The following is a 16,478-nucleotide window of genomic DNA, read 5'->3' as shown; positions in this document are numbered from 1 at the left end:
CTGTAGAACCAGAGATGCTGATTTTGCCTTGGTGCCTGCATCTCCAGAGACTCATCCCAAAATATTCCATGGTGTAGAATAGCACTATGTAAACAGGACATGAGCAGATACTTATTATAGTTGAGGTCAACAGGTATGACCAGGAGAGACACTTTAATTCTCCTTCATTTCACTCAAACATTGGATTTTGAATTTTTACCCATTTTCACTGAATGATCCTCACCAACACGTATCTGACTCTAAACCTAGCAGCTTATCTTTTTAAAAAAAGTGTTGAAAAAAATTACAAATTCACATAATAAATCTTTTTTTGCTAAGATTCACAGAAATGGAATTAAATCACATTATCACAGCCATAAAAGAACTTCATTATACAGTCGCTAACAACCCACAGGAACAAGTTTTTCCAAGTTTTTCTCGACCCTCTGAACAACCCTCCTCCACAGCCTCTTTCAACACATGACTACTGTAATAGAAACTGAGCTTATCACAGTAATTCAGTGGAATATTTGAGCCAAGACAGACAATACTGGGTTGTTAAGTGGTGATTATCAGCATTATCAGATTTCCTTTACTTTAAGTGGATTTTAAGGTGATTGCATTTCAGTAGTTTCATTGCAATCTATACCATTACATTTCCATCTTGTGGAAAAACAACCCTTCTCTTGCAGTAGTACTGTATCAGATTTAGAGATGCTTGTTTCTCGATGCACCAGAATGCAGTAGAAGCAGTGAAATATATGCAGAAAGGTCAGGTTGAGGAAAACAATGCGGCCGCATCCCTTCATAACCCCCAGGTGGGACTGAACGATGCAGGTTGAGCATCTGCGGCGCTTAAAGAGAATCCGAGGGTGGAATTTTCCATTAAGTCTTCTAGTTTTCTCACATTTGGCCTGAAACGGACTGGATGTGCCCCATCTCCTCCTCGTCGAATGCAAGAAGCGAGTCAGGCCCGATTCATGTGACACACCTGCACGTGTATCGTCACGTAAGCTTTGCAGCTCAGGAAGGGGAGGGGGGTCGTGACAGGAAACAGTAATATTGTCGATGAAACCACCCAAATATAGGCTCCTCTTACGTCAGCCTGAAATGTGTCAGGCAAAAGTGAGGAGAAGCACACTTGAGAACGTGACACACTATGTATAGTCTAAGAGCTAAGCCACTTATTAAACCATTATGGGAATACTCAACGGTGGGATTTGATTAGTCTTTCAGCCTATAGCACCTGCACCTCTGTGTGACAATTACACATCAATAGATACTGTATAATCCATAAGACAAAATGAAGGTGCAATGTCGGTGTTTGTGTGAATGTTGACTGCAGACAGTAGGCTATAGAAACCACCCATTTTATGGCAAAGAGTGAAACTGGGTGTTGTGAGACGACAAAGAGGGAGAGGCAAACCAGAAACAAACAAAAAAAAAAACAGGAATTACCAAAAGCAAATGTCCAACAGAGTAAAGCAAAAGGATGGAAAAAGGACCAGATAAACAGGCAGATAAGAAAATAGTAGCAGCGAACCAAAGGTAAGAGCTCGACGTGAGGCAGGAAGAGGTGAGAGACAGAACGATGGGACAGAGAGATGAAAGACAGGAGGATGAAGCAACATGAGAGGAGTGGAGATAAAACAGAGCAGTGGTGGGCAGAGAGAAATGGATGAGTGGAACAGCTGTGTGTGACAGAGGCTGGATGGAGAGGCTGGGGGACAGAGTGGGGGTGGGAGGGGATGTCTGCTTTTGATGTGGGGAACACGGATCAGGGACAACATCAACAGAAAACTGCTGGCCGGGTGGGCTGTAGTTCACAGCTGGCATGACAAATGCAGATGAAGCACAGATTTGGAGTAGTCGAAGAAAACAGTGATTTAGAAGGACTTGACAGTTATACAGCAGTGGATGACATCTAATCTCAACCCACCCATCGGTTCATCAATAGACACAATTCCTCTTAATATGGAGGCCGGGCCCACCAGAAAATGAGAGGACATAATTCTAACCACATGAAGATGATGCTCACATCTTAGCGTCCAAGCTGAGTGATGGATCAAAACTTTGAAATGTCCATTTTTTTTCTTTGGTGACTCTTCATGTGTCTCAACAACAGATAAAACAGGGATGTGTGTGTGTGTGTGTGTGTGTGTATGACGTTAACCCAAACAAACCACAAATAATAAAAAAAAACACAAGCCTGGAGTGCTGCGTGGGTATCATTGGTCTTCTTTCCTTGCTTCTGGTGCTCATCAGTGTTGAGATCCAAATTCTAGTTGTTTGTAAAAACTGAGGCACTCAGAGTAGGGCTGAAATTCAAAAGCCTTTATTAAAGCATGGCCAAACAAATAAAAATTATAGCTGACGTGTTGCAGCCTATGGGCCTTCATCAGGGCTCTATATAGGATATATCTATATCAGCCCTGATGAAAGCCCATAGGCCGCAACGTGTCGGCTATAATTTTTATTTGTTTGGCTATGCTTTAATAAAGGCTTTTGAATTTCAGCCCTACTCTGAGTGCCTAAGTTTTTACAAACAAACCATGAATAATGACTGATGTTCTCTTATTTTCTGCCACTGTTTACCGTAACTGACTGTACCATGGTTAATCAGTCTGGTTGCTGAGTGAATATTACTGAATTGTGGTTTTCCTTCCTCCACCTGTCTGTGTGACATCAGTAAAGCCTTCAAGCTGCAGCTACAGTCTGGAAATGGCAGGTTTGGCAAAGACACATCTTTTTACGTGCCGTTTCCTTTGGTGAGGATTTTAGTAATTTTAATACCACAACATGCTTCCCCATGTACACCTTGTACCAAAAGAACAACTTCACATACACTACACTGGAAATGCACTGTTTCAGCTATTTAATGTTACGTTCTATTCCATAAGTCGGTCTCAGCTGGTACTTAACAGAATGTTACCATTTCTAAAATATAGTTTAATTTCTTTGCTTGTATGTCTTCGGTTATTTTTGTTTTAAAACACAACTCTTACCGTGTTGAGTTACCCTGTGGTACTCCAGTATTAAAGAAGGCAAAAAAACATCAGCCTTCATATATTATAAATGTTTTATTTAATTAATGTATTTATCTAATCTGTTTGTCCATGCCGTAACTATCCTTAAAGTGTCAGAGCAATTACTGTTTTAGCTTTTTGTCCAATCCTACTGACAGACGGGCAGACATTTAGCAACATTTGATGTGACACTTTACAATGCAGTGACACTAGCAGATAAAAACTTCCAAATAGAGATATGTGATACATCTATTTTCAATTAAAACATAGCACTAACTCTACTCAACTAACTCTATTCATTTGTAGATAATCAACTCATTTTGGTTTCCATACTGCTACAGGCATCAGGCAGGCCAACTAAATATTCAGGTTTTGCACATACGTTACATGATCACGTGGTTTTCTGTTTACGACGCCATATTGGTAGGCAAGCTTTCCTTGGATTGTACAATTGCCCTTTGTTGGTGATATTTATCTTTCTCCTGTGTAGATCTACAATAACATAAAACTTTAAGCAGTGTGATCATGGTAACCACGTGTGTTGCGGTTGGTTGCAATAGATGAGTTTCATGTGACGTATGCATACATTAAGTCTTGGAGGCGGAAGTCACGCTGAGTTCGTAGCGTGTTAAACGATGGACCTGCTAAACTCCTGTGTGCCATTTATTACTTAGCTTTCACCAAGCATAAGTTTGGCATAAAGACCGCTTGGTTCCATTGGTGGCAGCGGTGGTTCTGTTCTGCCGACCGCTGTTTATAGTTATTACTGTGGTTAGCGTAGCTTCTCAGTATAGTTAGCCTACGTGCCTGTTGCACTTAGCGGCGTGGAAAAAAAGAATTGTCATCATGTGGTACGGTAATGAAGACCCCTTTAAACCTACCAGGAGGGCTTCCCCTGACCTATCGCCCTATAGAGAGAGAGTGATTGTGGATCTACCTGCTCCCTTTGCCGGCAATGGTAGCCAGAGTTTCCTCAGCTGGGTGAGGCAGCTGGAAGTGGCAGTCGGAGCTACGGCGGGCGACACCGGTGAGTTCAGGGGGGAGCTGGTGACAATACTCCCCACCCGTCTGTGCAAGTCTGCTTTTCTACTATGGGACAGCCTTCCCGATGCGGTCAAGTCAAATTATGCGGCCATGAAAGGGAAGATGGGATCGGCTTTTGGACAGAGACAGTTAATGGACCATTTTAGAGCTAACATATCGGCTCGTTCACAAGTTCCGGGGGAGAGCCTGGAGGTGTAAGCGACTGATGTGAGCTGGCTGGTAGCTGGTACTCATGTTTTTGTCTCTGAGTTGCGCACACATCACTGTTGTTAGTAAACATTGAAACTCATCTATGGTGCCTTTATCACAAGCAGACATACTCCAAAGAAAAACACGATATAAAGCAACAGTTCTGACTTTCTGGATCCAGATAGCGTGCCTACCAATATGGCGGTGTAAACAACAATCACATGACCAGTGACACCAGCTGCAAGTCCTGAATACTTACTGATGCACTAAACATAAATTAAACCACTGGCAGAGCAAAGCACACACACGTACACTACCTGTAGAGTTAAAACAAACGAGTGTATGCAAGGAAATCTACAGCAAACAGACTACACCCAAGCCAGTTTATTTAATAATATCAAGTTTTTATATAAATATTACATATTTTAAAAATTCCTGTGAATCTGATACAACAAATCACCTATCTAATTTGGACTAATTGGGTTGTGCTGTCCTGTCTGATGTTAGCCTAGATCTTGCCACTCTCAACAGTATGCATTAGATAACATCTTCCTCTGTGGAATGAAATCTGTCCAATAGCAGCGCAGCACGCCGAGGTTCTGTAAGGCCATGCCAGCGTGCACATCGGGCCTCTGAGCTTCTGGACGTGTGAATGTGCACGTGAGGAGCCAAGGGAAGCTGAAGGAAGTGAGCGAGGTCCGAGCCCCCTGTCCAACCCCTGACAATGAGATATTACGACAGATAGGAGCCCCGTTGAGGCATGCTGTTCCCAGCCTCCTCATTCTAAAATGGCAGCTAGGGTAACACCCAGCGGTCCCACAACCTCATAACTAAAATTAGGCTATCAGTCAGACCGTGGTGGAAGAGTTGACTGGGGGACACACGCAATGGACACAAGTGAACAACACACAGAGCCACATCTGACGTGGCTCGCAACATGACCGCTGCAGAATAGGTATTAAATAAGGGATCAGCATTTATATAGCTCTGTCAAATCAGGTGAAAAAAACAAGGGGAGGTTGGAGGAGGGGGCAACGCTTTTTAGTCAGGCTGTTTTTTATGCTCATTTGATCTCCGAGAACAAATCATCACCTGATGTTTTTGCTGTTAACTCATCAGCATTTATTTAAAGGTGGCTCCATCGAACCCCATCTGAAGCTCAAGATGTAACACAGAAATATTCATTCATTACAAATGGGTTGTTAAAGTCATACACCTCTGCATTCGTTCATAATTATCTATGTTCAGTCACAGGTTAACAGGAATTTCCTTTTCAATTATTTTTTTTTCCATCTTTCCTGATAAACCAAGGAAGTTATTAATCTGATTCTTGGAAATGTGAAATAGCCTGAACAGTTTGATGTCACTCAATTATTCATTAATGGAACTTAACTACTAGGCAAATGCTTCCAGTACTGATCTCTGATTCCAACCAGCTGTAACAGGTCTGAGCAGTCATACTGTACAGCTGATCTGAACAAAATGTCAAGTATTTTTATTCCACTTAAACATATTTATTTTCAATTCTCATGTTTTGCAGGAAAACACATATTCTTTTCCTGCCGTCAGAGTCAATCTCAGGCAGCTGGGTGGAGTTAGCACATGAGATTCAGTAAATGTTATGCAGTATATGATGGGCTCCATCGTGCATCTCAACCATGATTCCCCAGGATCTCATTGTTTGACCATGTATGGCCTGTTTCTAAAAAAATCCTCTATGTCAGTCTACTCATTATTTACTTTAATTTTGTACATATTATATACTGCAGCGTTACTTTTCTGAAGAGAAGCAACAGAATTTATCATACAACAAAAGAAAAACTGATGCAAAGAATGGCAAAGCAGCATGCCTTTGGTTACATCTATGTCTGTAAAAGGTGACTTTTTCATCTAACACCATAAGGATATATCTTAATACAAACAAACACTCACACACCTATGACTACAGGCTCTTTGTCTGTGCTAGTATGAAAACCAAAACATTACAGCAAGAGATGTTAATGAATAGTAATGAATGGTTAATCTATCTTAACTGATCTATGCACATACTTCAAATTTTTATTTGTAAAAAGAATTAACATTTTCCTTCCACTTCACAATAATGCAGTACTTTATGTTGGTCTATCAGATAAAAAATCCAATAAAATACATGTAGGTTTATGGTTGTAATGTGACAAAATGTGGAAAAGTTCAAGGGGGATAAATACTTTTAATTGAAGTTCTGTCAAAGTGGTGATAGTCCCATAGTTGTCCTATTATTGAGGAATCTGACACTGGTGAACTTACCAAGGTTATTATCGTTAACGAAAACTAAGGAAATGACAAAAACTAGAATTGAAAAAACATTTTCGTTAACTGAAATAAATAAAAACTATAATTAAGTGAAACAACAATAACTTACTGAAACTGTATTGTGTGCTTACAAAACTAACTTAAACGTATAAAAATTATGGATAAAAATTCCCTTCGGTTTCATCTTTGTCAATGTCGAATCGAAATCGATTTATTTCGCTCTAGCAATTTTAGCTAGCGGCACCATACGACACTTCACGATCCGTTACTTCTTGTCACTTGTCGTTTAGAGTCGTCTTCTGGTCCCCACTCTACCTGGAAACATGGAGACTAAAGTTGGGAGAGAGCAGCAGAGTCCTGTCTGTGATTTATTTGAATATGACAGAGAAGAAGATAAAATATATGAAATAAACTTAAACTAAACTAAAACTAAGCATTTAGAAAAAAATGAAAACTAATAAAAACTAGCAAACCTGCTCTAAAAACTGATTAAAACTAACTGAATTAGAGAAAAAATAGTCAAAACTAAATAAAACTACACTATAATGAAAAATCCAAAACTATTATAACCTTGGAACTTACATATAGTATATGGGTCAGGGTGGATAATTGTCCCCAGCTAAGATGGCAAGACAATTGCTTTGTAACAGAGATTTCCTATCACTCTTTTATAATTAATATGTTTTACCTTCTCAACCACTATGTAACTTGAACCTATAACTTGCACATTATAAAAAAAGGGAGATCTGAGTGAATACAAATTAATTCAACAAAATAAAAACAACCAGTTGAATAATAATCAGTTAAAATCTCTCCATTACTGATACCATAATTCACCCCTATGAGTACCAAATCATACTGCCCTTCCTCCTGTATCTACAAAGTGCAAATTACTCATCACTTTCAGGGTTCTCACTAGTGTCATTGAACGTCGGGGCCCCCAACGCTGAGATTTGACCCCCGACGCTGTCTTTCAACCAGCGTAGCGGTGTTTTTGTGTGTGTGTGTGTGTGATCATTCAGTGTAATGATAACAAGATTTGAATTTGAAAAAATATATTCCTTTGTCTTGGCGCAAAGCACTGCAGACAGGAAATGAGAACAATATAATCAACACCCCTTTGTGTGCCTTGGTATTGTCTAACGCCTGCCCGGCAACATCACTTGCCTTACGCTCGCGGACCCCCCTACAAAACTCGTGCCATGTACGCGGCGCACACGCCACCCTACGCTCTGAAAAAATCCTAGTGAGAACCCTGACTTTGGAGAACTGACTGATGCACACATTGAGCAGATAATCTGCACTGGTGTCAAAATGAGTACAAGAACACAACACTGTGCTCCATTCAACAGTAAAATGACTGACTTAGAAAAAGGCTTTAAAATACTACTCAAAAACATTAATGTTCACATGTTTTTGTTTTTACTTTTATGATGCATTTATTAAAAACTGGATACTTACCATTTTGCTGTGAAAATTAATTTGTTCATAACGTTGCTCTGATTTTGTATTCATGTCCATTCTGCTGTAAACACATCTTCATGCTGCCATCCTCACTGATGTGTGTATATGCACTGTGTTACTGAGTTTTTCATTTGTTTCATGTCTTTGGAAGATAAAGGGTCAGGTAAGGTAGGCCTCTTCTAGGTACCAGCTAACATTTATGTACATACACAGTGGCAAGGTTGGATTTTTCAAGCTGTTGCACTGCAGAGGTCCACACCCACACAATAACCCAGAGTAAACAACGTATCAAGTGGACATTATTGTGGCTCTATTGTATTCCCTTATTTTGCTGTTTCGGTATTTGTAGTGTTAGTGTAACGCATGCAGACTTGTTGCTGCCTAGTCCCTAATGTAAACGTACATATGACAAAACATGTCATTATGACTCTTATCTGTTTTGTCTGGGATCTTAACTCAGAGAGAAGTGACAGCACATAACACCGATCTTACCTTTACTTACAGCGGGGTTCCTACAGGTTTTCTACAATTTAAATTTAAGACTTTTTAAGACCTTTTAAGACTACTTTGAACAGAATTTAATGCCCATTTCACAGACGTTCCCCTCCACTTGTGTCAACCAGGTGAGAATGATCTTTTCTCAACCAGGCATTATTAAATTTGCACTTCCTTAAGCTTATTTTTTGTTTGTGAGCCATCCCTTAAAGTTCCCAAAGTCAGCTCATGTGCTCGTGTGTTGGGCTGAATGTTCTGTGATCATATCTCACCCGGGGGCTCCAAAGTTATCAACAACTGGTTCCTTATTTCAATATAAATTGTCAGGTTGGAACGGGTGGAACTGAGTCAACTAATGTTAGTTTCTTTGCAGCTTGACATTTCCCAGATACATTTAAACACAACTTGGGACCTACCATATCAAATTAACACTTTTTAAAGACTTTTTTTGAGGTATTAAATACAGATTTGTAAATTCAAGACTTTTAAGACTTTTTAAGACCCTGCGGGAACCCTGTTACAGAAAGCACCAAAATACTGACTAGTGATATAAAAAAGAACCAAGGGCACTGTTGTATGCCTGTGATAGTGTCACGACAATAACAATACAGAGAAACTGATAACAGCACAACTAACAATAGTAAAAGTGTATCCATTATACACTGTACCCTTGTGTGCATCCATGCACGAATACATAGGAGGACGTAGGCTAGGCCTGTGTGGACCTCTACTCCATTTCTTAACGTACCACTCTCTCAACAATACCATCAATCTTCCTCTCACTATTAGGTCAGAGCAGCCCTTGAGGCTGGAACCATCTTAGGACCACACACACCTACCAGCTCACTTACACTGAAGTCTCTACCATCCAAAACAACCCAGTGCCACAAAGAGCAAGTCGCCCCATGCCCATTATGTTCAAACCCCAGAAATGTCAGATTGCCAAAGACGTGGACAATCATCTGTTTGTTGGCAGCTCAGACAATTACCTACTGCGTTGTTTTTTTGTTTTTTTTTTACAAAGGAATGAGGTTTTGCCAGTATGAGTCACAGTTAGCGATTAAAACTGCTATGTGTCCCTGTGTCCAACCCATTTTTTTTTTTTTTTTACCAAATAATGATGGGGTTTGACACATGACTTATAACATATTGACTACATACTGTTCTGAACTCATATATTATCTGATAAAGTAATAATAGGAATAATGGGAATTTCCATATGCTTGAGTGGCTCACCTGGTTTACAAAGTACCACAGTTCAAATCCAGTCTGGGCCCTTTGCTGGTTGTCATCCCTCCCTCCCTCTCTCCCTCCCTCTGCCTTTCCAGTCTATTTTCACAGTAGCTATCCAAATAAAGCCTAAAAACACCAAAAATAGTCTGCAGATACACACCTGCAGGGTTACATCACTGAGCAGGAGAAGAGGATGAAGAACAAAAAACAAAGATGACAAACACAGCATCGTACACTGTGACATCTTTTGGATTAAAGTCAAACAAAAACTCTGCACGCATCTGACAGGTTGTGTTTGTCACAAGGCTTTCTGATTGCATCACAGGTGTTAATGATTTAGTGCTCACATCTGCACTGCTCATGACAGTAAGAACACGAGTGAGACAACAGAGAAAAGAGCACAGCGCTGCTCTAATGCTTAGTTAAACAACGTATGCTATGACCTCCGGTAGGACAACCTTTAACAGGATACATAAAAAACAAGAAAAGCACTCGGAGAGTGCAGACCTCCGCCAAGGCAAATCAGTGCCCCCCCCCGATCACCAAAATTTAATACTTTCTTTCTTGTGCCAGTATCAACATTTCCTGAAAATTCATGAAATCCATCCATAACTTTTTGAGTTATCTTGCTAACAAACAAACAAACAAACAAACAAACAAACACACATGCACACAAAGCAAAGCGATCACAATACCTCCTGGCGGAGGTAAAAAGACATGTGCATGCAGAAAATCTCGTAGGAAAACTTCAACAGGTTGCTACTGTGAGGTGGTATTGATGGAAGATTACAGACAAACTAAAACATTCTAGTGGTGGCAGGTTTGTCTGATTGCATTACAGTGAATTAGATTAAAGTCAGTTGTATTGGACAGAATCCGGTTAGTGCTGGGGTTTATGTTTGCCTATACCCTGCTGCACACATTGGCACAAACCGCTCATGCTGCAAGACGAACAGCATAAGAAATGCTACTGTTTACACTGGATAAAAGTAGTCTTTAATCCAATGAGGTGCTGTTAGCCGAGGAGTACAGTGTTTTTATTACACTAAGAAGACCTCTGTTCTCTGAGCAAACAGCAACATATGCAGCAAAATCCATGTTGCTATTGCCGCCGTCTGTTTTCACATTCATTTAATAATCACTGAATAGCACAGTGGTGTGAAGGGGGCCGTGATGACTAAGTAAATATGTACTCACATTAACGAGAATGGAGATCCTGTATGTGTGCACTTATATAAGATTTCTGGCTTCACTAGTTATCCTCCATCCTCATACTCTGCCGTATGCCAGCTGTGTGCTGTATACCAGCTTGTGGGCTATATGTTACTAAGCCAAATGTCAGCGTGGGGCGAACAATTTCTGTAAGTGCAATGCTTTGAGTGAGCAAAAGCCGAATACCAGAGTAATAGAAAGAGTGAGTGGAGGAGCTGAAAGGCAGAACTACCTACTGCAATTCTCAAAAATTCCCGTTTTGCTAGTTTCAATTGATCCACATTTGTTCTCTCTGTTCACCGACTGTGGAGTGTCAGCTGAGGTTTCTGCGGCCCCTCCAGCAGCGTATGTGACTTTGTGTGACTGTAAATGTCTATGTCTGCGTGTGAGTATGTTTGTCCTTTCCACGCCTGTTTTTGTTTCTACTACAAGTTTGTGTTCCTGTATTTCTCTGCCCATATATGTTTAAGTATTAGTTCTTTAGCACTCTAAGCTGAAAGTCAATAACAGGAGTGTATTTGACGACAGTGTGACTGGAAAAGCAATCAAAACGGGGCAGCTTCTTTAACAACTGGGAAGAACAACAACTCTTTTGTGCAGAAGTTTTCTAGCATAGACTGTATATAAAGATGCACACCATGCTGTTGCTGCAACTAAGAAACATCAATTCCTGTTTCAGATCCTCTTCCATTCATTTCTTGGTTACAGTAGTGTGTTCCTGACTTCATAATCATATCTAGTAGTTCTACCACTTCACATGTGGTGACAAAGAGCAAATGAAATAGATGAAGTTGATATACAAAGTCTGTTAGCATGTTGTTGGTTGCCACTTCATCTCACAAACTGGATGTTTACAGATACCTTCCATATACAATAAGGCTTTTTTTTTTTCTGAGGCCTTTCACATCTTCACACTTCATGTTTCTGGTGTTAGCCTTGTATCTGTGATTCCAAGTTTAGGAGACTATGAATAAACTGACGATTCAGGAGATAGACAAAGCACTGCTATAAACGTATCAGGAGCTTAAACAGTATTTTAGACACTTAAAAGGATCAACAAAAAAAATAAATGAACAGGAGTATTATTGTACACTATATTTTCATGTTTTTATTAAGTAATAATTCTGCTGTGTCTGTCTTCTAAACATGTCCTTGTAAATTGCGATCTATTGCAGGTAAAGCACAGACTACTCATCACTGCACCAAAATTAAATAAATGAACTTAGGCTCTTCTGAAAACTAGCTGGTGCCTCATTAAACATAGTTACAGTAAATAGGCATACAGGCTAAATCACTGTTGACTGTTTGGACCTGGAAATGAGTTTTACAGCATGGACTGTGGTAATGGGAGTTGTCGTGATGCTTCTGCCGTGTGTTTTGCAGCCAGAGTATGCACAGTAAAGCCACAGATGGGAATGTGGCGTCTGCCTGCTGGCCAACCATCTGATTTGTTTCATTCCTCCCGTCTGACAGTGTCTTGACAGCTATTGTCACTTCATGTCATCAAGTAGCTTATTAAAAACAAACTGATCAGAAAGATGACAACTTGCATACAAATCAGCCTAGTGAAATCTCCTTTAAAAAGACAGAAATCACCTTTGGGAGTCATTGACTGGATGTGTACTCTTTTTAGTATTTGACCCATGTCTCATTAAGACTGACATTGAGGGGACAGGGCTTAAGACTAAAACAACAGCCAACCAACACAGGACAAAAAACAAATAGTATTTAGCTATCTGTGTAGGGAATCATCCTGTTGTTGCCCAAAAAATAAAACTTTAAAAATTTGCCTGAAAATTTAATAACCTAGGTCAAGCTTCTAGTGAGTTTCTGATCATGCAAAATTGACCGCTGTGTCTACCTTTGGGAATATAAAATATACATTTCCCAGTCAACAGAGAGAAGGTAAACTCAGATGTCAGCCAGGCGAGATATGCTTTTCTTGGGCCGCACATACAAAAATGTGCAATCACCATTTGTTTCTCTGGGACTGAGGCTAAGGAAGTATTCCACTGCTGAAGGGAAGAATGTCTTTTTCCAAGCCAAATGACCCTCTTCTACCCTCTCCTTTGCCTTTTATAGTTGAGGATCACCCTGCTCGCTCATGCTCCTAGGTCCTGGGTTACATAATAAACTTGAGCAAGGCATGGAAACTACAGACTCCTGAAAGCACACATGTTTACACACAAGCACCACCACACACACACACACAACACAAAAGATAACACAAGCATGAAAATATATTGTAGTAAACTGCACTGAAATACAGTAGTAGGCTCTAAAACCACTAAAATACATGGCCTGTCACATAAAGCACCCTAAACATAAAATGCATACAAGTCCATAAAACACACACACACACACGCCGGGACAGACATGCACATACACATGCTCAGAGTTCTATATTTAGTCATCCAGATCCACCGTCTGCCAAATTGAGTTATACAAAGAATTTAACACATGGCCTAATGGACGGAGCATTCACCTAATAAATGATAGCCCAGAGCCTTTGCCAAATGGTGGATATTAATGAGCCTTTGTGTGTCATTGTGTGTCTCACAGATACACACAGAGTATAGTGACCTGAGGGCCAATGACGACCCTTGCTGAGGAAACACTGAGGCCCCTCAGAGGAAGACAAGGAAGGAGGTGTTAGAGGGCTAAGGGCTACCCTTAGGTTATCAGCAGTCTTAATCAGACGAATTTAGAGCACTGCGTGTTTTATTGCATATGTGTGAGTGTGTGTGTGTGTGTGTGTGTGTGTGTGTGTGTTTAAAAAGCCACTTAGTCAGGGAGTTCCCTGAATGTAATGAGGGAGAAGGGCCAGGCTGATGCATTAGCACACACAACCCAACCCTGCGCCTGGGATACAGATCTCTGGGCCGAGCCTCCCCACTCATCTCCTAACACAGTATCAATATCCTAATTATAATGTTCACAAGTAAAATGGATGAACAATGGCTTTGAATTACATAACAGGAGCACCCGTTACAACAGAGTAAAAACAAAACCACTAAATGAAACAAACACCTTTACTTTATGTGAAAAATTCCTTTTACATTTGTCTTTTATTAAAGAGGTGTGTTTGGGGAAAATATTGACAATAAGTATGCTACATAAGTTCATGTTAAGTCTAAATATATGAAATGCTGAGTCACTGTGTGATGATGAATATGCGTAAAGCCACCAAACAGAACATGGAAGAGATCATTTTTCATTATATGATGGAAAGAGAGAGATTGGATTCATGTCTGGTTAATAATAGATACATCACACGAAAGACTGTGGTATTAGAAAGACTTCAAAGTCACTGCAGTTTTTATTGAAAAGTGTGTGGACATGCTGTGATGGGGAAGAATAGGAAGAAAAAATCTGAAAAAAATGGCAAACGATGGAGGAGAATATGAATGAGGAGTGTGTCTGTGAGCAGCTTGCGTAGATACGTCTCAACAGCTTCTGTGGTGCCTTCAGATTTCATATATTCTATTTTTGGTCAAAGTTCTAATTTTGGAAGTAGTACTGTTTGAACAATGAATACTAAATTGCTATTTGCATTAAAACCTTTACTGTTGAAGTCATGGCTTACATTTTTTTTCTATTGCAACATTTTTTTTTCCTTTTGTGTGATGACCCACAACCACATTCCCACAGGTGATTGGGGCTAGAGCCAGACCTACAAAATAACCATAATCTAGTCTAATCTTGGCATAAATGGATTCATGTCTCACTAGTACGTGACTAAGGTAGAAGAAGAACGACAACCTGCAGACCCCTGTTAATTTGGAGCTGGACGTTAGGTAACTGGCCTTTGTGGGGGGATGCCTGCAGAGTGAAAATGCCAAATTATCCCAAAATTACTCTGTTACATCACAGTCTCTATGCTGCACTGTGCTGCATGTGCGACGGTCTCATTTAAACCAGATTAGGAGGTCGAAGGTTTGGTTTTCCCAGCTACACATACCCTCCGGAGGGCTCTTTGCCAGGTTTGCCCAAACATGGTCAAAAATATAGAGGATTCACAGACAGTCTTGTTGATCTGTGTCCTATGTGAAGTCAAGACAAGATCTGATTTCATCTCAACTGACTTTACATTCATGCTAAACAGTACATTCTGTGTATTGCTTGATAATGAAGTAAACCGATAAAGTTCCTGAGAGCATAATTTTCTAGATGTTCATTTAAGAAATCTCAGAGAGATATCTCAGTTCGGAGACAACACTTTCACTTCTGAAATGCCAGCCTGAGTCACAGCTCTTCAGCTGTTTTTCTTACAGCTGTCCATCTAAGACACACGGAAATGAGGGATAAAGTATCAAGAGGGAAAAAGTAATAAATATAAGGTTGACAGTGTAAATCAAAAAGAACTGAGCAGCAGGAAGACAAGAGGGAAGGAGTAACTGTTGCTTAAAAAGATGGGATTTCTCCTGTTGCCCAAATAAGTCCCTATTAAAAGAGAATTTGTGCCCTGCTGAGCTACCGATAAGGCAGCCAGGAGGAAGGAGCAGTGGAAATAGAACATGTCCATATAGAGAGGGTGCTGTGCAGAGAGGGAGCAGCAAGGGGGCAGGGGTTAAATGCTTCCCCAGAATGTGAGCTTTCCACTGGCATAAACCCAGCCAAAAGAGTCCCCGAGTCCCTCATGACTGACACAGCTTGAGGGCCTACTGTGAGCATGATTGAGCACAGGCAGCTGAACTATTGCCCAAGAAATTACTGCTTTTGGTTCCAAATTGCCAAATTAGTTCCGCGCTCAAGTGTTTGAAAACACTAATGTTGAGAGGCTGGAGATTTTTCAGCAGACTTTTTCGTGTAGTCAGCGTTACTCTGGTTTCTTTGGAGGCGTGCTTCCCATCAAGAGGCTGACCGAGAAGGAGAGAAAGAACAGAGACAAAAAGAGGAAAACCTGGCTTGACAAACAAACACCCCACAGATGTTGCTCCTCTCTGACACCACTGGTCACCATAGCAACCCTGCTGGCCAGTAATAGCCTCTAGCTCGCCTGGCTGCAGCGGCGTCACGCAGACGCATGCACACACATAGACCAGACACACACATCCAAGCGCATTTCAACCTCTGAATGGGATCCCAGTGTGTATTTATAGAGACAGAGGGACTCTCTAGCCCACCCAACCAAACCATGTGCTCCAGGCCAAACCAGACAACACACATCTCTAAACAGAGTCCATCTACCCCCTTCATTAAAAGCCCTGACCACACACACGCACACCCATAAAAACAGATCCACAAGTACCTTGAGTCTCGTAAACAAGCCCTGTAATTGGCGATAACAGATAGCCGGGAATTATACATTAGAGCTTCTGTTGTTGCTTTGCTGGGTGCATGTGAAAAGCACTGTCTGCTCAATATTAAAATGTGCGTCCATTGTACTATGAACAGATTAAGGTCTTTCTAATGTATTTAGATATGAATACAAAGAAAAAAAAAAACACATTATGGCTGGGTAACAAACTGCAACACTTTATGGCATCATCTAATTGGCTTGGATACTCTCAAGCATGCAAAGATGTTTTTGTGTTTGGTACC

At 40.6% G+C, this 16,478-nt stretch overlaps 1 protein-coding gene across 1 annotated transcript in view; it reads right to left on the bottom strand.

Annotated features, from left to right (window-relative positions):
• Nucleotides 1-16,478, bottom strand: part of plcb4b (phospholipase C, beta 4b) — a 73,506-nt gene that overhangs the window by 38,767 nt on the left and 18,261 nt on the right.

This window comes from Sphaeramia orbicularis, chromosome 24, assembly GCF_902148855.1.
Source record: "Sphaeramia orbicularis chromosome 24, fSphaOr1.1, whole genome shotgun sequence".
In the NCBI taxonomy this organism is placed as follows: Eukaryota; Metazoa; Chordata; class Actinopteri; order Kurtiformes; family Apogonidae; genus Sphaeramia; species Sphaeramia orbicularis.
The sequence above is the reverse complement of the archived record's forward strand: the minus strand, read 5'-3'. Positions and strand labels throughout refer to the sequence as shown.